Source organism: Phyllobates terribilis, unplaced genomic scaffold (assembly GCF_046119375.1).
Source record: "Phyllobates terribilis strain yellow unplaced genomic scaffold, ASM4611937v1 Scaffold_123__1_contigs__length_5148117, whole genome shotgun sequence".
Lineage (NCBI taxonomy): Eukaryota > Metazoa > Chordata > Amphibia > Anura > Dendrobatidae > Phyllobates > Phyllobates terribilis.
The window spans coordinates 1,443,560-1,470,279 of record NW_027362883.1 but is presented as its reverse complement, the minus strand read 5'-3'; the positions used below and the strand labels follow the sequence as shown (position 1 = coordinate 1,470,279).

The 26,720-nt window shown below is 46.7% G+C and overlaps 13 non-coding genes across 13 annotated transcripts; all 13 read right to left on the bottom strand.

Annotated features, from left to right (window-relative positions):
* Positions 1-1,095: 1,095 nt before the first annotated feature.
* LOC141201802 (U2 spliceosomal RNA) lies at positions 1,096-1,286 on the bottom strand. The gene has a single exon (XR_012273098.1). It is a non-coding gene; the product is annotated as a U2 spliceosomal RNA (small nuclear RNA).
* A 6,140-nt stretch (positions 1,287-7,426) lies between these two features.
* On the bottom strand, positions 7,427-7,617 carry LOC141201801 (U2 spliceosomal RNA). The gene has a single exon (XR_012273097.1). It is a non-coding gene; the product is annotated as a U2 spliceosomal RNA (small nuclear RNA).
* Positions 7,618-8,735: 1,118 nt separating this feature from the next.
* On the bottom strand, positions 8,736-8,926 carry LOC141201800 (U2 spliceosomal RNA). The gene has a single exon (XR_012273096.1). It is a non-coding gene; the product is annotated as a U2 spliceosomal RNA (small nuclear RNA).
* Positions 8,927-10,041: 1,115 nt separating this feature from the next.
* Positions 10,042-10,232, bottom strand: LOC141202315 (U2 spliceosomal RNA). Its single transcript, XR_012273592.1, has one exon. It is a non-coding gene; the product is annotated as a U2 spliceosomal RNA (small nuclear RNA).
* Positions 10,233-11,347: 1,115 nt separating this feature from the next.
* Positions 11,348-11,538, bottom strand: LOC141202314 (U2 spliceosomal RNA). The gene has a single exon (XR_012273591.1). It is a non-coding gene; the product is annotated as a U2 spliceosomal RNA (small nuclear RNA).
* A 1,115-nt stretch (positions 11,539-12,653) lies between these two features.
* On the bottom strand, positions 12,654-12,840 carry LOC141202508 (U2 spliceosomal RNA). Its single transcript, XR_012273779.1, has one exon. It is a non-coding gene; the product is annotated as a U2 spliceosomal RNA (small nuclear RNA).
* A 2,412-nt stretch (positions 12,841-15,252) lies between these two features.
* Positions 15,253-15,439, bottom strand: LOC141202506 (U2 spliceosomal RNA). Its single transcript, XR_012273778.1, has one exon. It is a non-coding gene; the product is annotated as a U2 spliceosomal RNA (small nuclear RNA).
* Positions 15,440-17,851: 2,412 nt separating this feature from the next.
* LOC141201799 (U2 spliceosomal RNA) lies at positions 17,852-18,042 on the bottom strand. Its single transcript, XR_012273095.1, has one exon. It is a non-coding gene; the product is annotated as a U2 spliceosomal RNA (small nuclear RNA).
* A 1,115-nt stretch (positions 18,043-19,157) lies between these two features.
* LOC141202207 (U2 spliceosomal RNA) lies at positions 19,158-19,348 on the bottom strand. The gene has a single exon (XR_012273489.1). It is a non-coding gene; the product is annotated as a U2 spliceosomal RNA (small nuclear RNA).
* Positions 19,349-20,463: 1,115 nt separating this feature from the next.
* LOC141201798 (U2 spliceosomal RNA) lies at positions 20,464-20,654 on the bottom strand. Its single transcript, XR_012273094.1, has one exon. It is a non-coding gene; the product is annotated as a U2 spliceosomal RNA (small nuclear RNA).
* A 1,115-nt stretch (positions 20,655-21,769) lies between these two features.
* LOC141201797 (U2 spliceosomal RNA) lies at positions 21,770-21,960 on the bottom strand. The gene has a single exon (XR_012273093.1). It is a non-coding gene; the product is annotated as a U2 spliceosomal RNA (small nuclear RNA).
* Positions 21,961-23,075: 1,115 nt separating this feature from the next.
* Positions 23,076-23,262, bottom strand: LOC141202505 (U2 spliceosomal RNA). The gene has a single exon (XR_012273777.1). It is a non-coding gene; the product is annotated as a U2 spliceosomal RNA (small nuclear RNA).
* A 2,412-nt stretch (positions 23,263-25,674) lies between these two features.
* On the bottom strand, positions 25,675-25,865 carry LOC141201795 (U2 spliceosomal RNA). Its single transcript, XR_012273091.1, has one exon. It is a non-coding gene; the product is annotated as a U2 spliceosomal RNA (small nuclear RNA).
* Positions 25,866-26,720: the final 855 nt, after the last annotated feature.

Below are 26,720 nucleotides of genomic sequence, written 5' to 3'. Positions count from 1 at the left end.
TACGGAGCCACCCAAGGATCCTGAAAAGTCCATTTGTGGAGATGAGCTCCTGGACTCCCGTTAAGAAGACATGTTGTCAACCTCTAGATCCCTTACATGCCTGCACTTTTCGGCTTGCTGCTGCTGCAATCCACGCGTTTTAGATCTGCATAACTCCACCTCTTTAAACACAGCACCTTCACCCCCTGCTGTTCCCACCCGCCTCAACACCGTTGGAAGGGAGGAGAACCAATTAAGGCGGGGGGTGGGGTGGAACGAGCAGCTGTCTACCCTTAGCAGGAGGGCTCCTGATTACATACCTCTCCTGCTGCTGCTGCTGCTGGCTGTCCAGCAGCAGACTGAAGGTGGCTGCTGCTGTGCACAGGTATATAAAGGCTCAGAGCCTATTATGACACGCGCAGCCAGCGTTCCATTGCCACATTCCATCTACTGCAGGCAGGATACCTGGCTGGCTGAATGTCGCTGAGAAGCTCACAGAGACCGCCATAAGCAACAGTTTAACAGAATGCCACAGACTAATCAACCAAACTTTTTGGGTTGGGTTCTCTTTTATAGTCTGCAGGCATTAAATGAAAGAAGTCAGTGTTCCAGCAGAAGGAGACAACGTTTCAGAAAAGGCATTGTAGCAAACCAAAAAATAAATTTTAAGCGCAGCAGAGTAACCAGCGCACATACCTGTTAGCTCAGGTGAGTTTAAAAGGCTGCTGTTGATAACAAGGGCATTTGCTAAATAGATGGTGTGTGTGCAACAATATACTGAAAGGTCAATTATATTGTGCAGCTTATCTCACCACCTGTAGTTATTTAGGTGAAAGCTCCAAAATGCTTGCCTAATATGTCTGTTTATCCAAAAGGAAGTAAAAAGGGAGAGCTAGAAAGATAGCATTGCATCACATTACATGGCAATGCAATGCACAGTTGCTGAAGTTGAACCAAAATGAGCTTGTAATCTGGCTTCTGCAACTTTGAACATGAAAAATCCAATGAGGAGAAGAAAAGCAAAGCCAAAGAGTCCATCCCAAAATCCGACAAACAAGCAAAATGAACAAAAAACATTGAATTCAATTCTTTCTGATTTTAGAAACTGCATTAAAGAAGGGGTGCACCGGTCCTGGAGATACTGCAATACCAGGTCAATGCGTGGAGTGGACAGAGCAAGCTCTTTTTCCATCTCCCTGTTCTAAAAATCCATTTAATATATGGTCCCCAGATAGGGGACGTATCAGATATTAAACTGATAAGAACAGATACTACACTTGATCTTAGCCAAAAGGCCGAGAAGCGATAACCAGAATTGGTTTCAAACTACGGAGCCACCCAAGGATCCTGAAAAGTCCATTTGTGGAGATGAGCTCCTGGACTCCCGTTAAGAAGACATGTTGTCAACCTCTAGATCCCTTACATGCCTGCACTTTTCGGCTTGCTGCTGCTGCAATCCACGCGTTTTAGATCTGCATAACTCCAACTCTTTAAACACAGCACCTTCACCCCCTGCTGTTCCCACCCGCCTCAACACCGTTGGAAGGGAGGAGAACCAATTAAGGCGGGGGGTGGGGTGGAACGAGCAGCTGTCTACCCTTAGCAGGAGGGCTCCTGATTACATACCTCTCCTGCTGCTGCTGCTGCTGGCTGTCCAGCAGCAGACTGAAGGTGGCTGCTGCTGTGCACAGGTATATAAAGGCTCAGAGCCTATTATGACACGCGCAGCCAGCGTTCCATTGCCACATTCCATCTACTGCAGGCAGGATACCTGGCTGGCTGAATGTCGCTGAGAAGCTCACAGAGACCGCCATAAGCAACAGTTTAACAGAATGCCACAGACTAATCAACCAAACTTTTTGGGTTGGGTTCTCTTTTATAGTCTGCAGGCATTAAATGAAAGAAGTCAGTGTTCCAGCAGAAGGAGACAACGTTTCAGAAAAGGCATTGTAGCAAACCAAAAAAGAAATTTTAAGCGCAGCAGAGTAACCAGCGCACATACCTGTTAGCTCAGGTGAGTTTAAAAGGCTGCTGTTGATAACAAGGGCATTTGCTAAATAGATGGTGTGTGTGCAACAATATACTGAAAGGTCAATTATATTGTGCAGCTTATCTCACCACCTGTAGTTATTTAGGTGAAAGCTCCAAAATGCTTGCCTAATATGTCTGTTTATCCAAAAGGAAGTAAAAAGGGAGAGCTAGAAAGATAGTGACGCGCCCCCTGGGCCATATTCTTTATGGGAATATCCGGAGCCGGATCAGATGGGGGTTGTAGTCTCCGAGTGGCTATGACCCGGTCCGTGCCCAGGGTGTCAAACTCAGTTGTATGTGGCAGTCCTACAGATGTTAATAAGTTCTTAATGTCGACTACGCCACCCGTTGTATTGCGGTCACTATGGCCGCCGCTGCAGCAGGGTCCGCTGAGGCTGATGGTGTAGGTGCAGCTTGTGATGGTATAACCCCCAACGGGAGGGGTATAGCCTCAGAGGGGACAGGTGCAGAGGATGGGGGTTGTGGTGGTGCAGTGCAGACGGCAGTGAAGACAGAGTCGGGTTGTGCAGTTAAGGGTGTTTACTTACTGCAGATGTTGTACTGGTCACTCCAGCTTCGAGTGACCACCCGAGCCGTGCTGCGTCCACCAGGTCCTGGATCCAGCCAACCCCCAAACAAGTCCGGAGCGTGGCCCTGAGCTCTCCTTCTGTCCCGTTCTCTGGCCGTCCCCACCAGTGATCCACCTAGGTCCAGCTCCCTCGGGCCTTCTGTTGGGACACCCTTGGCCCTGGGTTCCCTGACCCTTCATGTGGTGTGCCTTCGGGGTGGATGTGGTGGGTGACCGTGGCAAACGCTGCCCACGGTCTCCGGTCTCTGGCTGGGGAATGTTTTTACCCCCACCAGCTTGGGTTCCGGTACCCTGATGCCGACTCTTCACCCGGGGATTTTAGTTGGGATCTTAGAGTCCTCTCTTCTGTTCCTCTGGGTCTCTCTCTTTTCTCCCTTGCTGCAGGCTGACTTCCTCTCTGCTTGCTGTCTGCTCCTCTGCAGCTGTCTTGCTGTCTCCAACTGACTTGTTCTCTGCATCTGACCCTGTTCTTTGTTGGTGCCCACCTTATATACACCCTCTATGTGTGAGCTCAGGTGACCAGCACCCAATGAGCTCCTATCTTTACCCAGGCTGCTCCCCCTATCTGCCCCTACACTACATGGGATGTACCACCCCCCTCCCACTCCAGCCAGGAACAGACTCGGTCGTACCTGCACATTTCTAAGTGGGAGTACCGTCGGCCTGTTCCCCGGAAATGGGATGTGTGTAGTGCATGCAGCCTACCGAGCTCAGTTCCACACTCCATCCTTACCCGGGAGTGGAATATCACACCTCTGGGTTGAGGTGCAATACCCCTGTAGCAGCCGAATCCTCAGGGTGCTACATTCCCCCCTGGTAAATCACAGCACGTCCTCGGGCTGTAAGACATAAAACAACACCAAAACATACAATTTTTTTCTTTTCATATAAACATAATAAAACATATAAAACATTATATATATATAAAACTTTTCATATAAACATTCTCGTCGTCTCTTGTTTCAGGTTCCTCCTCCGGACACTGTGCAACGTGTGTCCGGGAAAAGTGCGACAGTCTCTTAGAAAAATGTTTTTTCCTCTAAAACCGGTAGGGGGCGCTTTAGGAAGCGCAACTATATACAGGGAAGTTGGCCGCTCTCAGTCCTCGGCCAGGTAGAGGGAAGGGAATGGCTGCTCACAGTCCTCAGCCTGTGGGATTAAGGGGTTAACGGGTAAACAGTTCACTCAGCTGGTCCCAACGGGGACTATATATATGTTGCACTCAGCTGGTCCCAACGGGGACTATATATATGTTGCAACAGTCTCTTTGATACCCGGTCGGGTAACTATTTACATCACTGCTCTGCCGCACTCAACGGCGTCTTCCTCCTGCTCTTTGCTTATAGCTGGTTGTAACTTCAGACCCGTCCGGGTCCTCTTGCTCCTCCTCCTCGCACCGCAACTCCTCCTCCGTCAGGCGGTGTACGTGGAGGGCGTAAGGTCCTTTGGCACACTTGTGCCGGGTGAAGGTGACCTCGTCTCCGATGTAGAGGTCACGACCTCTGTGCCCCTCCGGCAGATGGGACTCCACGTCTCTGCGCGTGACAAAGACGTCGCCGGGGGTGTTGTTGTCTCTAATGAAGCCCCACCCATGCTGCTGGTTGAACTTTATTACAGTCCCGGTGGTACGGGGACTGTGCGCTGCACGGGGGTCCCTCCTGGTCCGGCTCTTCTGCTCGGCGCTCCTTATTTGGGCCTGTTGTTCTCGGACCCGCCTCTCTCTCCGCTCCCTTGCGAACTCCTCGAGCTGCTGTCGGCAACACTCAGCACGCTCCGCTGCAGCTGCCCGGGTTTCCTGAGTGAACCCCATTAGGTCTTCTCCGGTGGGGTCCCACTCAAACTGCACTTCCGCTAGCGGGGGCGAGATCCTTATTACGGGCTTCGGAGCCGGAATCAGGGGTGCACACATGGCCCCAACCCTCCTCTGGTGCTCCAGTTCGTAATACTTCTGGGGCCAGATGAAAGGCTGCCCGTCCGGCCACGTGTGCTGGGCAAACAAGTCCTCTCCCAGACGCGGCACCCTTGGTTTTACGGGCGCGGGCGCGGTGGTGGTGGCGCCCGGGTTGCCCAGGCCTTGCGGCCAGGCCTGGGGCACCTGGAAGGTGAAGGGCACCGTTAATACGGCGGCGCCCTGGGCTACCTGGCCTTGCGACCAGGCCGGAGGCTCCGCGGAGGTAGGGGGCGCTGTTGGTGATGCGGCGCCCGGGGGTACTAGGCCTTGCGACCAGGCTGGTGGTATTTCCTGCTTTGTCACGCTCCGGGTCGAGGCGCGTGACGTCACAGGGGTCGCTGCGGCGGCTTCCGGTCGGGGCCTAGTCCATAGCGGTGACATGGCGGCTACGGGCACAGCAGGGGGACTTTCGGGCTCTGCGACGGGGAGCTGGGGCAGGTGGGCGGTTTCACGGCTTGGGGTATAGGCGTCCCCTTTACCTGCCTCCATGCGTTCGGCTCCCTTCTCGGCGCCGTCTCCGACCTTGGGTCCTCCCGCGCCATCCTCAGAGGCGGTCTGTCTCCTCATCTTGGCTGGCGTGCTCCGGGCCTTGGTTTGCTGGGCCATCTCTCGGCTCCATTCCGCCAATATCTCGCGCTGTACCCGGGCCATCCTCCGTGCGAGGCCCTCCAGGGCAGTCTGTGCACACTCCCGGTCTCGGGGGAGCTGTGCAAGGACCTCCACTAGGCCTAGTGGGGTCGTGGTGTCTAGCAGGCTCCTGACCAACGGGTCGGTGCTGCTCTGCTCTTCCTCCAGCAGGCTCCTGGCCAGCGGGCCGGTGCTGCTCTGCTCTCCTTCCTCGGTCTTTAGCAGACTCCTGGCCAGCGGGCCGGTGCTGTTCTGCTTTCTCTCCATATCCGGGTAAGCTTCTCCGCTACTCCTCGTTAGACTTCTTGCCTCCGGGTGCGCTCGCTCCAGACTGCTCCAGGCGGTACCCATCTTCGTTCTTTTCTTTCGTCTCCTCCCACTTCGAGGGCGGTCCCGGGGCCACTGGGTGACTGTCAGCTCCAGGGGCGGTTCTTTCACGCTGACAGACACCTCTAGCATCACAGTCTCTGTTGGTGGGGGCGGTTTCCACTTTTGGCGCCATTTTCTGTCCTGGCCCACGATGGGAGGCGGCCTCTTGCCCTCCTTTGGCACGCCCATAATGGCGTCCGCTGCTGTTCCAAGGCGGGAAATCTTCGGATTTGGCGGGAAGCGTCGCCCAGTGGCGGGAAACCCTGCAGATGGCGGGAACAAGCTGGAAATGGCGGACAATCGGCGGGAAACGACCTGTGATGGGGTCCGATGGCGTGGACCCTCCGGAACCGGCGGGAGACTTCTTTCTGAGGTAAACTTGCACTTTTCTTCAGGCACGCAGTACCCGGGTGTTGCGGGCACGTAATCCTGCCGACTACGCCAAAGTTGACGCGCCCCCTGGGCCATATTCTTTATGGGAATATCCGGAGCCGGATCAGATGGGGGTTGTAGTCTCCGAGTGGCTATGACCCGGTCCGTGCCCAGGGTGTCAAACTCAGTTGTATGTGGCAGTCCTACAGATGTTAATAAGTTCTTAATGTCGACTACGCCACCCGTTGTATTGCGGTCACTATGGCCGCCGCTGCAGCAGGGTCCGCTGAGGCTGATGGTGTAGGTGCAGCTTGTGATGGTATAACCCCCAACGGGAGGGGTATAGCCTCAGAGGGGACAGGTGCAGAGGATGGGGGTTGTGGTGGTGCAGTGCAGACGGCAGTGAAGACAGAGTCGGGTTGTGCAGTTAAGGGTGTTTACTTACTGCAGATGTTGTACTGGTCACTCCAGCTTCGAGTGACCACCCGAGCCGTGCTGCGTCCACCAGGTCCTGGATCCAGTCAACCCCCAAACAAGTCCGGAGCGTGGCCCTGAGCTCTCCTTCTGTCCCGTTCTCTGGCCGTCCCCACCAGTGATCCACCTAGGTCCAGCTCCCTCGGGCCTTCTGTTGGGACACCCTTGGCCCTGGGTTCCCTGACCCTTCATGTGGTGTGCCTTCGGGGTGGATGTGGTGGGTGACCGTGGCAAACGCTGCCCACGGTCTCCGGTCTCTGGCTGGGGAATGTTTTTACCCCCACCAGCTTGGGTTCCGGTACCCTGATGCCGACTCTTCACCCGGGGATTTTAGTTGGGATCTTAGAGTCCTCTCTTCTGTTCCTCTGGGTCTCTCTCTTTTCTCCCTTGCTGCAGGCTGACTTCCTCTCTGCTTGCTGTCTGCTCCTCTGCAGCTGTCTTGCTGTCTCCAACTGACTTGTTCTCTGCATCTGACCCTGTTCTTTGTTGGTGCCCACCTTATATACACCCTCTATGTGTGAGCTCAGGTGACCAGCACCCAATGAGCTCCTATCTTTACCCAGGCTGCTCCCCCTATCTGCCCCTACACTACATGGGATGTACCACCCCCCTCCCACTCCAGCCAGGAACAGACTCGGTCGTACCTGCACATTTCTAAGTGGGAGTACCGTCGGCCTGTTCCACGGAAATGGGATGTGTGTAGTGCATGCAGCCTACCGAGCTCAGTTCCACACTCCATCCTTACCCGGGAGTGGAATATCACACCTCTGGGTTGAGGTGCAATACCCCTGTAGCAGCCGAATCCTCAGGGTGCTACAATAGCATTGCATCACATTACATGGCAATGCAATGCACAGTTGCTGAAGTTGAACCAAAATGAGCTTGTAATCTGGCTTCTGCAACTTTGAACATGAAAAATCCAATGAGGAGAAGAAAAGCAAAGCCAAAGAGTCCATCCCAAAATCCGACAAACAAGCAAAATGAACAAAAAACATTGAATTCAATTCTTTCTGATTTTAGAAACTGCATTAAAGAAGGGGTGCACCGGTCCTGGAGATACTGCAATACCAGGTCAATGCGTGGAGTGGACAGAGCAAGCTCTTTTTCCATCTCCCTGTTCTAAAAATCCATTTAATATATGGTCCCCAGATAGGGGACGTATCAGATATTAAACTGATAAGAACAGATACTACACTTGATCTTAGCCAAAAGGCCGAGAAGCGATAACCAGAATTGGTTTCAAACTACGGAGCCACCCAAGGATCCTGAAAAGTCCATTTGTGGAGATGAGCTCCTGGACTCCCGTTAAGAAGACATGTTGTCAACCTCTAGATCCCTTACATGCCTGCACTTTTCGGCTTGCTGCTGCTGCAATCCACGCGTTTTAGATCTGCATAACTCCACCTCTTTAAACACAGCACCTTCACCCCCTGCTGTTCCCACCCGCCTCAACACCGTTGGAAGGGAGGAGAACCAATTAAGGCGGGGGGTGGGGTGGAACGAGCAGCTGTCTACCCTTAGCAGGAGGGCTCCTGATTACATACCTCTCCTGCTGCTGCTGCTGCTGCTGGCTGTCCAGCAGCAGACTGAAGGTGGCTGCTGCTGTGCACAGGTATATAAAGGCTCAGAGCCTATTATGACACGCGCAGCCAGCGTTCCATTGCCACATTCCATCTACTGCAGGCAGGATACCTGGCTGGCTGAATGTCGCTGAGAAGCTCACAGAGACCGCCATAAGCAACAGTTTAACAGAATGCCACAGACTAATCAACCAAACTTTTTGGATTGGGTTCTCTTTTATAGTCTGCAGGCATTAAATGAAAGAAGTCAGTGTTCCAGCAGAAGGAGACAACGTTTCAGAAAAGGCATTGTAGCAAACCAAAAAAGAAATTTTAAGCGCAGCAGAGTAACCAGCGCACATACCTGTTAGCTCAGGTGAGTTTAAAAGGCTGCTGTTGATAACAAGGGCATTTGCTAAATAGATGGTGTGTGTGCAACAATATACTGAAAGGTCAATTATATTGTGCAGCTTATCTCACCACCTGTAGTTATTTAGGTGAAAGCTCCAAAATGCTTGCCTAATATGTCTGTTTATCCAAAAGGAAGTAAAAAGGGAGAGCTAGAAAGATAGCATTGCATCACATTACATGGCAATGCAATGCACAGTTGCTGAAGTTGAACCAAAATGAGCTTGTAATCTGGCTTCTGCAACTTTGAACATGAAAAATCCAATGAGGAGAAGAAAAGCAAAGCCAAAGAGTCCATCCCAAAATCCGACAAACAAGCAAAATGAACAAAAAACATTGAATTCAATTCTTTCTGATTTTAGAAACTGCATTAAAGAAGGGGTGCACCGGTCCTGGAGATACTGCAATACCAGGTCAATGCGTGGAGTGGACAGAGCAAGCTCTTTTTCCATCTCCCTGTTCTAAAAATCCATTTAATATATGGTCCCCAGATAGGGGACGTATCAGATATTAAACTGATAAGAACAGATACTACACTTGATCTTAGCCAAAAGGCCGAGAAGCGATAACCAGAATTGGTTTCAAACTACGGAGCCACCCAAGGATCCTGAAAAGTCCATTTGTGGAGATGAGCTCCTGGACTCCCGTTAAGAAGACATGTTGTCAACCTCTAGATCCCTTACATGCCTGCACTTTTCGGCTTGCTGCTGCTGCAATCCACGCGTTTTAGATCTGCATAACTCCACCTCTTTAAACACAGCACCTTCACCCCCTGCTGTTCCCACCCGCCTCAACACCGTTGGAAGGGAGGAGAACCAATTAAGGCGGGGGGTGGGGTGGAACGAGCAGCTGTCTACCCTTAGCAGGAGGGCTCCTGATTACATACCTCTCCTGCTGCTGCTGCTGCTGGCTGTCCAGCAGCAGACTGAAGGTGCCTGCTGCTGTGCACAGGTATATAAAGGCTCAGAGCCTATTATGACACGCGCAGCCAGCGTTCCATTGCCACATTCCATCTACTGCAGGCAGGATACCTGGCTGGCTGAATGTCGCTGAGAAGCTCACAGAGACCGCCATAAGCAACAGTTTAACAGAATGCCACAGACTAATCAACCAAACTTTTTGGGTTGGGTTCTCTTTTATAGTCTGCAGGCATTAAATGAAAGAAGTCAGTGTTCCAGCAGAAGGAGACTACGTTTCAGAAAAGGCATTGTAGCAAACCAAAAAAGAAATTTTAAGCGCAGCAGAGTAACCAGCGCACATACCTGTTAGCTCAGGTGAGTTTAAAAGGCTGCTGTTGATAACAAGGGCATTTGCTAAATAGATGGTGTGTGTGCAACAATATACTGAAAGGTCAATTATATTGTGCAGCTTATCTCACCACCTGTAGTTATTTAGGTGAAAGCTCCAAAATGCTTGCCTAATATGTCTGTTTATCCAAAAGGAAGTAAAAAGGGAGAGCTAGAAAGATAGCATTGCATCACATTACATGGCAATGCAATGCACAGTTGCTGAAGTTGAACCAAAATGAGCTTGTAATCTGGCTTCTGCAACTTTGAACATGAAAAATCCAATGAGGAGAAGAAAAGCAAAGCCAAAGAGTCCATCCCAAAATCCGACAAACAAGCAAAATGAACAAAAAACATTGAATTCAATTCTTTCTGATTTTAGAAACTGCATTAAAGAAGGGGTGCACCGGTCCTGGAGATACTGCAATACCAGGTCAATGCGTGGAGTGGACAGAGCAAGCTCTTTTTCCATCTCCCTGTTCTAAAAATCCATTTAATATATGGTCCCCAGACAGGGGACGTATCAGATATTAAACTGATAAGAACAGATACTACACTTGATCTTAGCCAAAAGGCCGAGAAGCGATAACCAGAATTGGTTTCAAACTACGGAGCCACCCAAGGATCCTGAAAAGTCCATTTGTGGAGATGAGCTCCTGGACTCCCGTTAAGAAGACATGTTGTCAACCTCTAGATCCCTTACATGCCTGCACTTTTCGGCTTGCTGCTGCTGCAATCCACGCGTTTTAGATCTGCATAACTCCACCTCTTTAAACACAGCACCTTCACCCCCTGCTGTTCCCACCCGCCTCAACACCGTTGGAAGGGAGGAGAACCAATTAAGGCGGGGGGTGGGGTGGAACGAGCAGCTGTCTACCCTTAGCAGGAGGGCTCCTGATTACATACCTCTCCTGCTGCTGCTGCTGCTGGCTGTCCAGCAGCAGACTGAAGGTGCCTGCTGCTGTGCACAGGTATATAAAGGCTCAGAGCCTATTATGACACGCGCAGCCAGCGTTCCATTGCCACATTCCATCTACTGCAGGCAGGATACCTGGCTGGCTGAATGTCGCTGAGAAGCTCACAGAGACCGCCATAAGCAACAGTTTAACAGAATGCCACAGACTAATCAACCAAACTTTTTGGGTTGGGTTCTCTTTTATAGTCTGCAGGCATTAAATGAAAGAAGTCAGTGTTCCAGCAGAAGGAGACTACGTTTCAGAAAAGGCATTGTAGCAAACCAAAAAAGAAATTTTAAGCGCAGCAGAGTAACCAGCGCACATACCTGTTAGCTCAGGTGAGTTTAAAAGGCTGCTGTTGATAACAAGGGCATTTGCTAAATAGATGGTGTGTGTGCAACAATATACTGAAAGGTCAATTATATTGTGCAGCTTATCTCACCACCTGTAGTTATTTAGGTGAAAGCTCCAAAATGCTTGCCTAATATGTCTGTTTATCCAAAAGGAAGTAAAAAGGGAGAGCTAGAAAGATAGCATTGCATCACATTACATGGCAATGCAATGCACAGTTGCTGAAGTTGAACCAAAATGAGCTTGTAATCTGGCTTCTGCAACTTTGAACATGAAAAATCCAATGAGGAGAAGAAAAGCAAAGCCAAAGAGTCCATCCCAAAATCCGACAAACAAGCAAAATGAACAAAAAACATTGAATTCAATTCTTTCTGATTTTAGAAACTGCATTAAAGAAGGGGTGCACCGGTCCTGGAGATACTGCAATACCAGGTCAATGCGTGGAGTGGACAGAGCAAGCTCTTTTTCCATCTCCCTGTTCTAAAAATCCATTTAATATATGGTCCCCAGACAGGGGACGTATCAGATATTAAACTGATAAGAACAGATACTACACTTGATCTTAGCCAAAAGGCCGAGAAGCGATAACCAGAATTGGTTTCAAACTACGGAGCCACCCAAGGATCCTGAAAAGTCCATTTGTGGAGATGAGCTCCTGGACTCCCGTTAAGAAGACATGTTGTCAACCTCTAGATCCCTTACATGCCTGCACTTTTCGGCTTGCTGCTGCTGCAATCCACGCGTTTTAGATCTGCATAACTCCACCTCTTTAAACACAGCACCTTCACCCCCTGCTGTTCCCACCCGCCTCAACACCGTTGGAAGGGAGGAGAACCAATTAAGGCGGGGGGTGGGGTGGAACGAGCAGCTGTCTACCCTTAGCAGGAGGGCTCCTGATTACATACCTCTCCTGCTGCTGCTGCTGCTGGCTGTCCAGCAGCAGACTGAAGGTGGCTGCTGCTGTGCACAGGTATATAAAGGCTCAGAGCCTATTATGACACGCGCAGCCAGCGTTCCATTGCCACATTCCATCTACTGCAGGCAGGATACCTGGCTGGCTGAATGTCGCTGAGAAGCTCACAGAGACCGCCATAAGCAACAGTTTAACAGAATGCCACAGACTAATCAACCAAACTTTTTGGGTTGGGTTCTCTTTTATAGTCTGCAGGCATTAAATGAAAGAAGTCAGTGTTCCAGCAGAAGGAGACAACGTTTCAGAAAAGGCATTGTAGCAAACCAAAAAAGAAATTTTAAGCGCAGCAGAGTAACCAGCGCACATACCTGTTAGCTCAGGTGAGTTTAAAAGGCTGCTGTTGATAACAAGGGCATTTGCTAAATAGATGGTGTGTGTGCAACAATATACTGAAAGGTCAATTATATTGTGCAGCTTATCTCACCACCTGTAGTTATTTAGGTGAAAGCTCCAAAATGCTTGCCTAATATGTCTGTTTATCCAAAAGGAAGTAAAAAGGGAGAGCTAGAAAGATAGCATTGCATCACATTACATGGCAATGCAATGCACAGTTGCTGAAGTTGAACCAAAATGAGCTTGTAATCTGGCTTCTGCAACTTTGAACATGAAAAATCCAATGAGGAGAAGAAAAGCAAAGCCAAAGAGTCCATCCCAAAATCCGACAAACAAGCAAAATGAACAAAAAACATTGAATTCAATTCTTTCTGATTTTAGAAACTGCATTAAAGAAGGGGTGCACCGGTCCTGGAGATACTGCAATACCAGGTCAATGCGTGGAGTGGACAGAGCAAGCTCTTTTTCCATCTCCCTGTTCTAAAAATCCATTTAATATATGGTCCCCAGATAGGGGACGTATCAGATATTAAACTGATAAGAACAGATTTTTTTAATTGAATGCGTCAGAAGACGCGACATAAATTAAATTCCATTTGCATGGATAACCAAAAAAATGTCGCCTACGCCTTCATCATCCGAATTCAACTTTTTGTTTTTTTTAAGAAAATTTAATGATAATTAATAAATAAAACATAACATAACATATCCTTACATCAACAACAAAAAACTTCCAACAAAAACATCAACTCAACATTTTTCTTCTTCCACGTTTCTTCTTCCTCCATGACATGTCCAACAATTTCCAGTCAAAACCTTGCAGCAAAATCTTTTCATCTTCTTCAGCTTCAGCAATGGTATCAACACAATCCTGCATTACTTTCTCTTTTCCCTTATCATCCACCTTCCTTTTTTCCTTAACGTCTTTACTTCTAGGTACTCTCTCCAGTCTGCAAAACATAGATTCCCCAACTCCTGAGAATTCCTGCTTCTCTCCCACAAACTCCTTCTTATTTTCAACTACTTGTATATCTTTGTCTTCTTTCTCTTTACAATCTTCAAACGATTCTTCAAATATCTTTTTCCCTTTCTCCTCTTTTTTCCCACCTTCCTCATAACAAAATCCAGGTTTCCCATTATCAATTCTTCTTTTACCATTTTCCACATAACTGAATCCACATTTACCATTTATAACAATCCTTCCTAAACTTAGTTCATTTTGTCCATTTTCCCAAACTAGGAAACTTCTCTTCCCATTCCAGACTCCCACTTTATTTAAGTAGTCCTTCTGGAATTTTACCAAAATACTCCATGGCTTCAAAAACTCCATCACTTCCTCCATCTCTACAAAGGGGTCATCCATACAGATAACCACCTTTTTCGGCCTTCCAGCAAAAAGAGCATTAACTCCAATTTCTTTTCCTTCCCAATTCTTGAGAAGACAAATACACTTTTCTTCAGACTTCAGTGTTACGTCAAATACCTTTTTAAACTTGATTTCTTGCATACAAAAAATGTCCTCTTCAATGATCGTCCCATACTTGAACAGAATATCCAAGATCTGATTCTCCTCCAACGAAAAATCCTCTAACTCCGTCTTCACATAGAACCGTAAACAGTTCCTCTTCCTCGTCAACTCCATCTTCTTCCTCCAAAAGAACTGCCCCCCACAGCTATGTGTGGTGACACGATGATCGCCTCTCGTTGCCCAGGGACTAATCCGACTCCCCAATAGCAGCAGGAGGGTGAAGCCCTGCCGTTAGACAAAGCGATCCCCCCAGGCCAAGGAGCCGGGTACCCTGGGCACCTCCTAGCCAAGGCCAAGGCAGCAACTGGTAGATCACTGCACCTGATCTTAGCCAAAAGGCCGAGAAGCGATAACCAGAATTGGTTTCAAACTACGGAGCCACCCAAGGATCCTGAAAAGTCCATTTGTGGAGATGAGCTCCTGGACTCCCGTTAAGAAGACATATTGTCAACCTCTAGATCCCTTACATGCCTGCACTTTTCGGCTTGCTGCTGCTGCAATCCACGCGTTTTAGATCTGCATAACTCCACCTCTTTAAACACAGCACCTTCACCCCCTGCTGTTCCCACCCGCCTCAACACAGTTGGAAGGGAGGAGAACCAATTAAGGCGGGGGGTGGGGTGGAACGAGCAGCTGTCTACCCTTAGCAGGAGGGCTCCTGATTACATACCTCTCCTGCTGCTGCTGCTGCTGGCTGTCCAGCAGCAGACTGAAGGTGGCTGCTGCTGTGCACAGGTATATAAAGGCTCAGAGCCTATTATGACACGCGCAGCCAGCGTTCCATTGCCACATTCCATCTACTGCAGGCAGGATACCTGGCTGGCTGAATGTCGCTGAGAAGCTCACAGAGACCGCCATAAGCAACAGTTTAACAGAATGCCACAGACTAATCAACCAAACTTTTTGGGTTGGGTTCTCTTTTATAGTCTGCAGGCATTAAATGAAAGAAGTCAGTGTTCCAGCAGAAGGAGACAACGTTTCAGAAAAGGCATTGTAGCAAACCAAAAAAGAAATTTTAAGCGCAGCAGAGTAACCAGCGCACATACCTGTTAGCTCAGGTGAGTTTAAAAGGCTGCTGTTGATAACAAGGGCATTTGCTAAATAGATAGTGTGTGTGCAACAATATACTGAAAGGTCAATTATATTGTGCAGCTTATCTCACCACCTGTAGTTATTTAGGTGAAAGCTCCAAAATGCTTGCCTAATATGTCTGTTTATCCAAAAGGAAGTAAAAAGGGAGAGCTAGAAAGATAGCATTGCATCACATTACATGGCAATGCAGTGCACAGTTGCTGAAGTTGAACCAAAATGAGCTTGTAATCTGGCTTCTGCAACTTTGAACATGAAAAATCCAATGAGGAGAAGAAAAGCAAAGCCAAAGAGTCCATCCCAAAATCCGACAAACAAGCAAAATGAACAAAAAACATTGAATTCAATTCTTTCTGATTTTAGAAACTGCATTAAAGAAGGGGTGCACCGGTCCTGGAGATACTGCAATACCAGGTCAATGCGTGGAGTGGACAGAGCAAGCTCTTTTTCCATCTCCCTGTTCTAAAAATCCATTTAATATATGGTCCCCAGATAGGGGACGTATCAGATATTAAACTGATAAGAACAGATTTTTTTAATTGAATGCGTCAGAAGACGCGACATAAATTAAATTCCATTTGCATGGATAACCAAAAAAATGTCGCCTACGCCTTCATCATCCGAATTCAACTTTTTGTTTTTTTTAAGAAAATTTAATGATAATTAATAAATAAAACATAACATAACATATCCTTACATCAACAACAAAAAACTTCCAACAAAAACATCAACTCAACATTTTTCTTCTTCCACGTTTCTTCTTCCTCCATGACATGTCCAACAATTTCCAGTCAAAACCTTGCAGCAAAATCTTTTCATCTTCTTCAGCTTCAGCACTGGTATCAACACAATCCTGCATTACTTTCTCTTTTCCCTTATCATCCACCTTCCTTTTTTCCTTAACGTCTTTACTTCTAGGTACTCTCTCCAGTCTGCAAAACATAGATTCCCCAACTCCTGAGAATTCCTGCTTCTCTCCCACAAACTCCTTCTTATTTTCAACTACTTGTATATCTTTGTCTTCTTTCTCTTTACAATCTTCAAACGATTCTTCAAATATCTTTTTCCCTTTCTCCTCTTTTTTCCCACCTTCCTCATAACAAAATCCAGGTTTCCCATTATCAATTCTTCTTTTACCATTTTCCACATAACTGAATCCACATTTACCATTTATAACAATCCTTCCTAAACTTAGTTCATTTTGTCCATTTTCCCAAACTAGGAAACTTCTCTTCCCATTCCAGACTCCCACTTTATTTAAGTAGTCCTTCTGGAATTTTACCAAAATACTCCATGGCTTCAAAAACTCCATCACTTCCTCCATCTCTACAAAGGGGTCATCCATACAGATAACCACCTTTTTCGGCCTTCCAGCAAAAAGAGCATTAACTCCAATTTCTTTTCCTTCCCAATTCTTGAGAAGACAAATACACTTTTCTTCAGACTTCAGTGTTACGTCAAATACCTTTTTAAACTTGATTTCTTGCATACAAAAAATGTCCTCTTCAATGATCGTCCCATACTTGAACAGAATATCCAAGATCTGATTCTCCTCCAACGAAAAATCCTCTAACTCCGTCTTCACATAGAACCGTAAACAGTTCCTCTTCCTCGTCAACTCCATCTTCTTCCTCCAAAAGAACTGCCCCCCACAGCTATGTGTGGTGACACGATGATCGCCTCTCGTTGCCCAGGGACTAATCCGACTCCCCAATAGCAGCAGGAGGGTGAAGCCCTGCCGTTAGACAAAGCGATCCCCCCAGGCCAAGGAGCCGGGTACCCTGGGCACCTCCTAGCCAAGGCCAAGGCAGCAACTGGTAGATCACTGCACCTGATCTTAGCCAAAAGGCCGAGAAGCGATAACCAGAATTGGTTTCAAACTACGGAGCCACCCAAGGATCCTGAAAAGTCCATTTGTGGAGATGAGCTCCTGGACTCCCGTTAAGAAGACATATTGTCAACCTCTAGATCCCTTACATGCCTGCACTTTTCGGCTTGCTGCTGCTGCAATCCACGCGTTTTAGATCTGCATAACTCCACCTCTTTAAACACAGCACCTTCACCCCCTGCTGTTCCCACCCGCCTCAACACAGTTGGAAGGGAGGAGAACCAATTAAGGCGGGGGGTGGGGTGGAAAGAGCAGCTGTCTACCCTTAGCAGGAGGGCTCCTGATTACATACCTCTCCTGCTGCTGCTGCTGCTGGCTGTCCAGCAGCAGACTGAAGGTGGCTGCTGCTGTGCACAGGTATATAAAGGCTCAGAGCCTATTATGACACGCGCAGCCAGCGTTCCATTGCCACATTCCATCTACTGCAGGCAGGATACCTGGCTGGCTGAATGTCGCTGAGAAGCTCACAGAGACCGCCATAAGCAACAGTTTAACAGAATGCCACAGACTAATCAACCAAACTTTTTGGGTTGGGTTCTCTTTTATAGTCTGCAGGCATTAAATGAAAGAAGTCAGTGTTCCAGCAGAAGGAGACAACGTTTCAGAAAAGGCATTGTAGCAAACCAAAAAAGAAATTTTAAGCGCAGCAGAGTAACCAGCGCACATACCTGTTAGCTCAGGTGAGTTTAAAAGGCTGCTGTTGATAACAAGGGCATTTGCTAAATAGATAGTGTGTGTGCAACAATATACTGAAAGGTCAATTATATTGTGCAGCTTATCTCACCACCTGTAGTTATTTAGGTGAAAGCTCCAAAATGCTTGCCTAATATGTCTGTTTATCCAAAAGGAAGTAAAAAGGGAGAGCTAGAAAGATAGCATTGCATCACATTACATGGCAATGCAATGCACAGTTGCTGAAGTTGAACCAAAATGAGCTTGTAATCTGGCTTCTGCAACTTTGAACATGAAAAATCCAATGAGGAGAAGAAAAGCAAAGCCAAAGAGTCCATCCCAAAATCCGACAAACAAGCAAAATGAACAAAAAACATTGAATTCAATTCTTTCTGATTTTAGAAACTGCATTAAAGAAGGGGTGCACCGGTCCTGGAGATACTGCAATACCAGGTCAATGCGTGGAGTGGACAGAGCAAGCTCTTTTTCCATCTCCCTGTTCTAAAAATCCATTTAATATATGGTCCCCAGATAGGGGACGTATCAGATATTAAACTGATAAGAACAGATACTACACTTGATCTTAGCCAAAAGGCCGAGAAGCGATAACCAGAATTGGTTTCAAACTACGGAGCCACCCAAGGATCCTGAAAAGTCCATTTGTGGAGATGAGCTCCTGGACTCCCGTTAAGAAGACATGTTGTCAACCTCTAGATCCCTTACATGCCTGCACTTTTCGGCTTGCTGCTGCTGCAATCCACGCGTTTTAGATCTGCATAACTCCACCTCTTTAAACACAGCACCTTCACCCCCTGCTGTTCCCACCCGCCTCAACACCGTTGGAAGGGAGGAGAACCAATTAAGGCGGGGGGTGGGGTGGAACGAGCAGCTGTCTACCCTTAGCAGGAGGGCTCCTGATTACATACCTCTCCTGCTGCTGCTGCTGCTGGCTGTCCAGCAGCAGACTGAAGGTGGCTGCTGCTGTGCACAGGTATATAAAGGCTCAGAGCCTATTATGACACGCGCAGCCAGCGTTCCATTGCCACATTCCATCTACTGCAGGCAGGATACCTGGCTGGCTGAATGTCGCTGAGAAGCTCACAGAGACCGCCATAAGCAACAGTTTAACAGAATGCCACAGACTAATCAACCAAACTTTTTGGGTTGGGTTCTCTTTTATAGTCTGCAGGCATTAAATGAAAGAAGTCAGTGTTCCAGCAGAAGGAGACAACGTTTCAGAAAAGGCATTGTAGCAAACCAAAAAAGAAATTTTAAGCGCAGCAGAGTAACCAGCGCACATACCTGTTAGCTCAGGTGAGTTTAAAAGGCTGCTGTTGATAACAAGGGCATTTGCTAAATAGATGGTGTGTGTGCAACAATATACTGAAAGGTCAATTATATTGTGCAGCTTATCTCACCACCTGTAGTTATTTAGGTGAAAGCTCCAAAATGCTTGCCTAATATGTCTGTTTATCCAAAAGGAAGTAAAAAGGGAGAGCTAGAAAGATAGCATTGCATCACATTACATGGCAATGCAATGCACAGTTGCTGAAGTTGAACCAAAATGAGCTTGTAATCTGGCTTCTGCAACTTTGAACATGAAAAATCCAATGAGGAGAAGAAAAGCAAAGCCAAAGAGTCCATCCCAAAATCCGACAAACAAGCAAAATGAACAAAAAACATTGAATTCAATTCTTTCTGATTTTAGAAACTGCATTAAAGAAGGGGTGCACCGGTCCTGGAGATACTGCAATACCAGGTCAATGCATGGAGTGGACAGAGCAAGCTCTTTTTCCATCTCCCTGTTCTAAAAATCCATTTAATATATGGTCCCCAGATAGGGGACGTATCAGATATTAAACTGATAAGAACAGATACTACACTTGATCTTAGCCAAAAGGCCGAGAAGCGATAACCAGAATTGGTTTCAAACTACGGAGCCACCCAAGGATCCTGAAAAGTCCATTTGTGGAGATGAGCTCCTGGACTCCCGTTAAGAAGACATGTTGTCAACCTCTAGATCCCTTACATGCCTGCACTTTTCGGCTTGCTGCTGCTGCAATCCACGCGTTTTAGATCTGCATAACTACACCTCTTTAAACACAGCACCTTCACCCCCTGCTGTTCCCACCCGCCTCAACACCGTTGGAAGGGAGGAGAAACAATTAAGGCGGGGGGTGGGGTGGAACGAGCAGCTGTCTACCCTTAGCAGGAGGGCTCCTGATTACATACCTCTCCTGTTGCTGCTGCTGCTGGCTGTCCAGCAGCAGACTGAAGGTGGCTGCTGCTGTGCACAGGTATATAAAGGCTCAGAGCCTATTATGACACGCGCAGCCAGCGTTCCATTGCCACATTCCATCTACTGCAGGCAGGATACCTGACTGGCTGAATGTCGCTGAGAAGCTCACAGAGACCGCCATAAGCAACAGTTTAACAGAATGCCACAGACTAATCAACCAAACTTTTAGGGTTGGGTTCTCTTTTATAGTCTGCAGGCATTAAATGAATGAAGTCAGTGTTCCAGCAGAAGGAGACAACGTTTCAGAAAAGGCATTGTAGCAAACCAAAAAAGAAATTTTAAGCGCATCAGAGTAACCAGCGCACATACCTGTTAGCTAAGGTGAGTTTAAAAGGCTGCTGTTGATAACAAGGGCATTTGCTAAATAGATGGTGTGTGTGCAACAATATACTGAAAGGTCAATTATATTGTGCAGCTTATCTCACCACCTGTAGTTATTTAGGTGAAAGCTCCAAAATGCTTGCCTAATATGTCTGTTTATCCAAAAGGAAGTAAAAAGGGAGAGCTAGAAAGATAGCATTGCATCACATTACATGGCAATGCAATGCACAGTTGCTGAAGTTGAACCAAAATGAGCTTGTAATCTGGCTTCTGCAACTTTGAACATGAAAAATCCAATGAGGAGAAGAAAAGCAAAGCCAAAGAGTCCATCCCAAAATCCGACAAACAAGCAAAATGAACAAAAAACATTGAATTCAATTCTTTCTGATTTTAGAAACTGCATTAAAGAAGGGGTGCACCGGTCCTGGAGATACTGCAATACCAGGTCAATGCGTGGAGTGGACAGAGCAAGCTCTTTTTCCATCTCCCTGTTCTAAAAATCCATTTAATATATGGTCCCCAGATAGGGGACGTATCAGATATTAAACTGATAAGAACAGATACTACACTTGATCTTAGCCAAAAGGCCGAGAAGCGATAACCAGAATTGGTTTCAAACTACGGAGCCACCCAAGGATCCTGAAAAGTCCATTTGTGGAGATGAGCTCCTGGACTCCCGTTAAGAAGACATGTTGTCAACCTCTAGATCCCTTACATGCCTGCACTTTTCGGCTTGCTGCTGCTGCAATCCACGCGTTTTAGATCTGCATAACTCCACCTCTTTAAACACAGCACCTTCACCCCCTGCTGTTCCCACCCGCCTCAACACCGTTGGAAGGGAGGAGAACCAATTAAGGCGGGGGGTGGGGTGGAACGAGCAGCTGTCTACCCTTAGCAGGAGGGCTCCTGATTACATACCTCTCCTGCTGCTGCTGCTGCTGGCTGTCCAGCAGCAGACTGAAGGTGGCTGCTGCTGTGCACAGGTATATAAAGGCTCAGAGCCTATTATGACACGCGCAGCCAGCGTTCCATTGCCACATTCCATCTACTGCAGGCAGGGTACCTGGCTGGCTGAATGTCGCTGAGAAGCTCACAGAGACCGCCATAAGCAGCAGTTTAACAGAATGCCACAGACTAATCAACCAAACTTTTTGGGTTGGGTTCTCTTTTATAGTCTGCAGGCATTAAATGAAAGAAGTCAGTGTTCCAGCAGAAGGAGACAACGTTTCAGAAAAGGCATTGTAGCAAACCAAAAAAGAAATTTTAAGCGCAGCAGAGTAACCAGCGCACATACCTGTTAGCTCAGGTGAGTTTAAAAGGCTGCTGTTGATAACAAGGGCATTTGCTAAATAGATAGTGTGTGTGCAACAATATACTGAAAGGTCAATTATATTGTGCAGCTTATCTCACCACCTGTAGTTATTTAGGTGAAAGCTCCAAAATGCTTGCCTAATATGTCTGTTTATCCTAAAGGAAGTAAAAAGGGAGAGCTAGAAAGATAGCATTGCATCACATTACATGGCAATGCAATGCACAGTTGCTGAAGTTGAACCAAAATGAGCTTGTAATCTGGCTTCTGCAACTTTGAACATGAAAAATCCAATGAGGAGAAGAAAAGCAAAGCCAAAGAGTCCATCCCAAAATCCGACAAACAAGCAAAATGAACAAAAAACATTGAATTCAATTCTTTCTGATTTTAGAAACTGCATTAAAGAAGGGGTGCACCGGTCCTGGAGATACTGCAATACCAGGTCAATGCGTGGAGTGGACAGAGCAAGCTCTTTTTCCATCTCCCTGTTCTAAAAATCCATTTAATATATGGTCCCCAGATAGGGGACGTATCAGATATTAAACTGATAAGAACAGATACTACACTTGATCTTAGCCAAAAGGCCGAGAAGCGATAACCAGAATTGGTTTCAAACTACGGAGCCACCCAAGGATCCTGAAAAGTCCATTTGTGGAGATGAGCTCCTGGACTCCCGTTAAGAAGACATGTTGTCAACCTCTAGATCCCTTACATGCCTGCACTTTTCGGCTTGCTGCTGCTGCAATCCACGCGTTTTAGATCTGCATAACTCCACCTCTTTAAACACAGCACCTTCACCCCCTGCTGTTCCCACCCGCCTCAACACCGTTGGAAGGGAGGAGAACCAATTAAGGCGGGGGGTGGGGTGGAACGAGCAGCTGTCTACCCTTAGCAGGAGGGCTCCTGATTACATACCTCTCCTGCTGCTGCTGCTGCTGGCTGTCCAGCAGCAGACTGAAGGTGGCTGCTGCTGTGCACAGGTATATAAAGGCTCAGAGCCTATTATGACACGCGCAGCCAGCGTTCCATTGCCACATTCCATCTACTGCAGGCAGGATACCTGGCTGGCTGAATGTCGCTGAGAAGCTCACAGAGACCGCCATAAGCAACAGTTTAACAGAATGCCACAGACTAATCAACCAAACTTTTTGGGTTGGGTTCTCTTTTATAGTCTGCAGGCATTAAATGAAAGAAGTCAGTGTTCCAGCAGAAGGAGACAACGTTTCAGAAAAGGCATTGTAGCAAACCAAAAAAGAAATTTTAAGCGCAGCAGAGTAACCAGCGCACATACCTGTTAGCTCAGGTGAGTTTAAAAGGCTGCTGTTGATAACAAGGGCATTTGCTAAATAGATGGTGTGTGTGCAACAATATACTGAAAGGTCAATTATATTGTGCAGCTTATCTCACCACCTGTAGTTATTTAGGTGAAAGCTCCAAAATGCTTGCCTAATATGTCTGTTTATCCAAAAGGAAGTAAAAAGGGAGAGCTAGAAAGATAGCATTGCATCACATTACATGGCAATGCAATGCACAGTTGCTGAAGTTGAACCAAAATGAGCTTGTAATCTGGCTTCTGCAACTTTGAACATGAAAAATCCAATGAGGAGAAGAAAAGCAAAGCCAAAGAGTCCATCCCAAAATCCGACAAACAAGCAAAATGAACAAAAAACATTGAATTCAATTCTTTCTGATTTTAGAAACTGCATTAAAGAAGGGGTGCACCGGTCCTGGAGATACTGCAATACCAGGTCAATGCGTGGAGTGGACAGAGCAAGCTCTTTTTCCATCTCCCTGTTCTAAAAATCCATTTAATATATGGTCCCCAGATAGGGGACGTATCAGATATTAAACTGATAAGAACAGATTTTTTTAATTGAATGCGTCAGAAGACGCGACATAAATTAAATTCCATTTGCATGGATAACCAAAAAAATGTCGCCTACGCCTTCATCATCCGAATTCAACTTTTTGTTTTTTTTAAGAAAATTTAATGATAATTAATAAATAAAACATAACATAACATATCCTTACATCAACAACAAAAAACTTCCAACAAAAACATCAACTCAACATTTTTCTTCTTCCACGTTTCTTCTTCCTCCATGACATGTCCAACAATTTCCAGTCAAAACCTTGCAGCAAAATCTTTTCATCTTCTTCAGCTTCAGCACTGGTATCAACACAATCCTGCATTACTTTCTCTTTTCCCTTATCATCCACCTTCCTTTTTTCCTTAACGTCTTTACTTCTAGGTACTCTCTCCAGTCTGCAAAACATAGATTCCCCAACTCCTGAGAATTCCTGCTTCTCTCCCACAAACTCCTTCTTATTTTCAACTACTTGTATATCTTTGTCTTCTTTCTCTTTACAATCTTCAAACGATTCTTCAAATATCTTTTTCCCTTTCTCCTCTTTTTTCCCACCTTCCTCATAACAAAATCCAGGTTTCCCATTATCAATTCTTCTTTTACCATTTTCCACATAACTGAATCCACATTTACCATTTATAACAATCCTTCCTAAACTTAGTTCATTTTGTCCATTTTCCCAAACTAGGAAACTTCTCTTCCCATTCCAGACTCCCACTTTATTTAAGTAGTCCTTCTGGAATTTTACCAAAATACTCCATGGCTTCAAAAACTCCATCACTTCCTCCATCTCTACAAAGGGGTCATCCATACAGATAACCACCTTTTTCGGCCTTCCAGCAAAAAGAGCATTAACTCCAATTTCTTTTCCTTCCCAATTCTTGAGAAGACAAATACACTTTTCTTCAGACTTCAGTGTTACGTCAAATACCTTTTTAAACTTGATTTCTTGCATACAAAAAATGTCCTCTTCAATGATCGCCCCATACTTGAACAGAATATCCAAGATCTGATTCTCCTCCAACGAAAAATCCTCTAACTCCGTCTTCACATAGAAACGTAAACAGTTCCTCTTCCTCGTCAACTCCATCTTCTTCCTCCAAAAGAACTGCCCCCCACAGCTATGTGTGGTGACACGATGATCGCCTCTCGTTGCCCAGGGACTAATCCGACTCCCCAATAGCAGCAGGAGGGTGAAGCCCTGCCGTTAGACAAAGCGATCCCCCCAGGCCAAGGAGCCGGGTACCCTGGGCACCTCCTAGCCAAGGCCAAGGCAGCAACTGGTAGATCACTGCACCTGATCTTAGCCAAAAGGCCGAGAAGCGATAACCAGAATTGGTTTCAAACTACGGAGCCACCCAAGGATCCTGAAAAGTCCATTTGTGGAGATGAGCTCCTGGACTCCCGTTAAGAAGACATATTGTCAACCTCTAGATCCCTTACATGCCTGCACTTTTCGGCTTGCTGCTGCTGCAATCCACGCGTTTTAGATCTGCATAACTCCACCTCTTTAAACACAGCACCTTCACCCCCTGCTGTTCCCACCCGCCTCAACACCGTTGGAAGGGAGGAGAACCAATTAAGGCGGGGGGTGGGGTGGAACGAGCAGCTGTCTACCCTTAGCAGGAGGGCTCCTGATTACATACCTCTCCTGCTGCTGCTGCTGCTGGCTGTCCAGCAGCAGACTGAAGGTGGCTGCTGCTGTGCACAGGTATATAAAGGCTCAGAGCCTATTATGACACGCGCAGCCAGCGTTCCATTGCCACATTCCATCTACTGCAGGCAGGGTACCTGGCTGGCTGAATGTCGCTGAGAAGCTCACAGAGACCGCCATAAGCAACAGTTTAACAGAATGCCACAGACTAATCAACCAAACTTTTTGGGTTGGGTTCTCTTTTATAGTCTGCAGGCATTAAATGAAAGAAGTCAGTGTTCCAGCAGAAGGAGACAACGTTTCAGAAAAGGCATTGTAGCAAACCAAAAAAGAAATTTTAAGCGCAGCAGAGTAACCAGCGCACATACCTGTTAGCTCAGGTGAGTTTAAAAGGCTGCTGTTGATAACAAGGGCATTTGCTAAATAGATAGTGTGTGTGCAACAATATACTGAAAGGTCAATTATATTGTGCAGCTTATCTCACCACCTGTAGTTATTTAGGTGAAAGCTCCAAAATGCTTGCCTAATATGTCTGTTTATCCAAAAGGAAGTAAAAAGGGAGAGCTAGAAAGATAGCATTGCATCACATTACATGGCAATGCAATGCACAGTTGCTGAAGTTGAACCAAAATGAGCTTGTAATCTGGCTTCTGCAACTTTGAACATGAAAAATCCAATGAGGAGAAGAAAAGCAAAGCCAAAGAGTCCATCCCAAAATCCGACAAACAAGCAAAATGAACAAAAAACATTGAATTCAATTCTTTCTGATTTTAGAAACTGCATTAAAGAAGGGGTGCACCGGTCCTGGAGATACTGCAATACCAGGTCAATGCGTGGAGTGGACAGAGCAAGCTCTTTTTCCATCTCCCTGTTCTAAAAATCCATTTAATATATGGTCCCCAGATAGGGGACGTATCAGATATTAAACTGATAAGAACAGATACTACACTTGATCTTAGCCAAAAGGCCGAGAAGCGATAACCAGAATTGGTTTCAAACTACGGAGCCACCCAAGGATCCTGAAAAGTCCATTTGTGGAGATGAGCTCCTGGACTCCCGTTAAGAAGACATGTTGTCAACCTCTAGATCCCTTACATGCCTGCACTTTTCGGCTTGCTGCTGCTGCAATCCACGCGTTTTAGATCTGCATAACTCCACCTCTTTAAACACAGCACCTTCACCCCCTGCTGTTCCCACCCGCCTCAACACCGTTGGAAGGGAGGAGAACCAATTAAGGCGGGGGGTGGGGTGGAACGAGCAGCTGTCTACCCTTAGCAGGAGGGCTCCTGATTACATACCTCTCCTGCTGCTGCTGCTGCTGGCTGTCCAGCAGCAGACTGAAGGTGGCTGCTGCTGTGCACAGGTATATAAAGGCTCAGAGCCTATTATGACACGCGCAGCCAGCGTTCCATTGCCACATTCCATCTACTGCAGGCAGGATACCTGGCTGGCTGAATGTCGCTGAGAAGCTCACAGAGACCGCCATAAGCAACAGTTTAACAGAATGCCACAGACTAATCAACTAAACTTTTTGGGTTGGGTTCTCTTTTATAGTCTGCAGGCATTAAATGAAAGAAGTCAGTGTTCCAGCAGAAGGAGACAACGTTTCAGAAAAGGCATTGTAGCAAACCAAAAAAGAAATTTTAAGCGCAGCAGAGTAACCAGCGCACATACCTGTTAGCTCAGGTGAGTTTAAAAGGCTGCTGTTGATAACAAGGGCATTTGCTAAATAGATGGTGTGTGTGCAACAATATACTGAAAGGTCAATTATATTGTGCAGCTTATCTCACCACCTGTAGTTATTTAGGTGAAAGCTCCAAAATGCTTGCCTAAT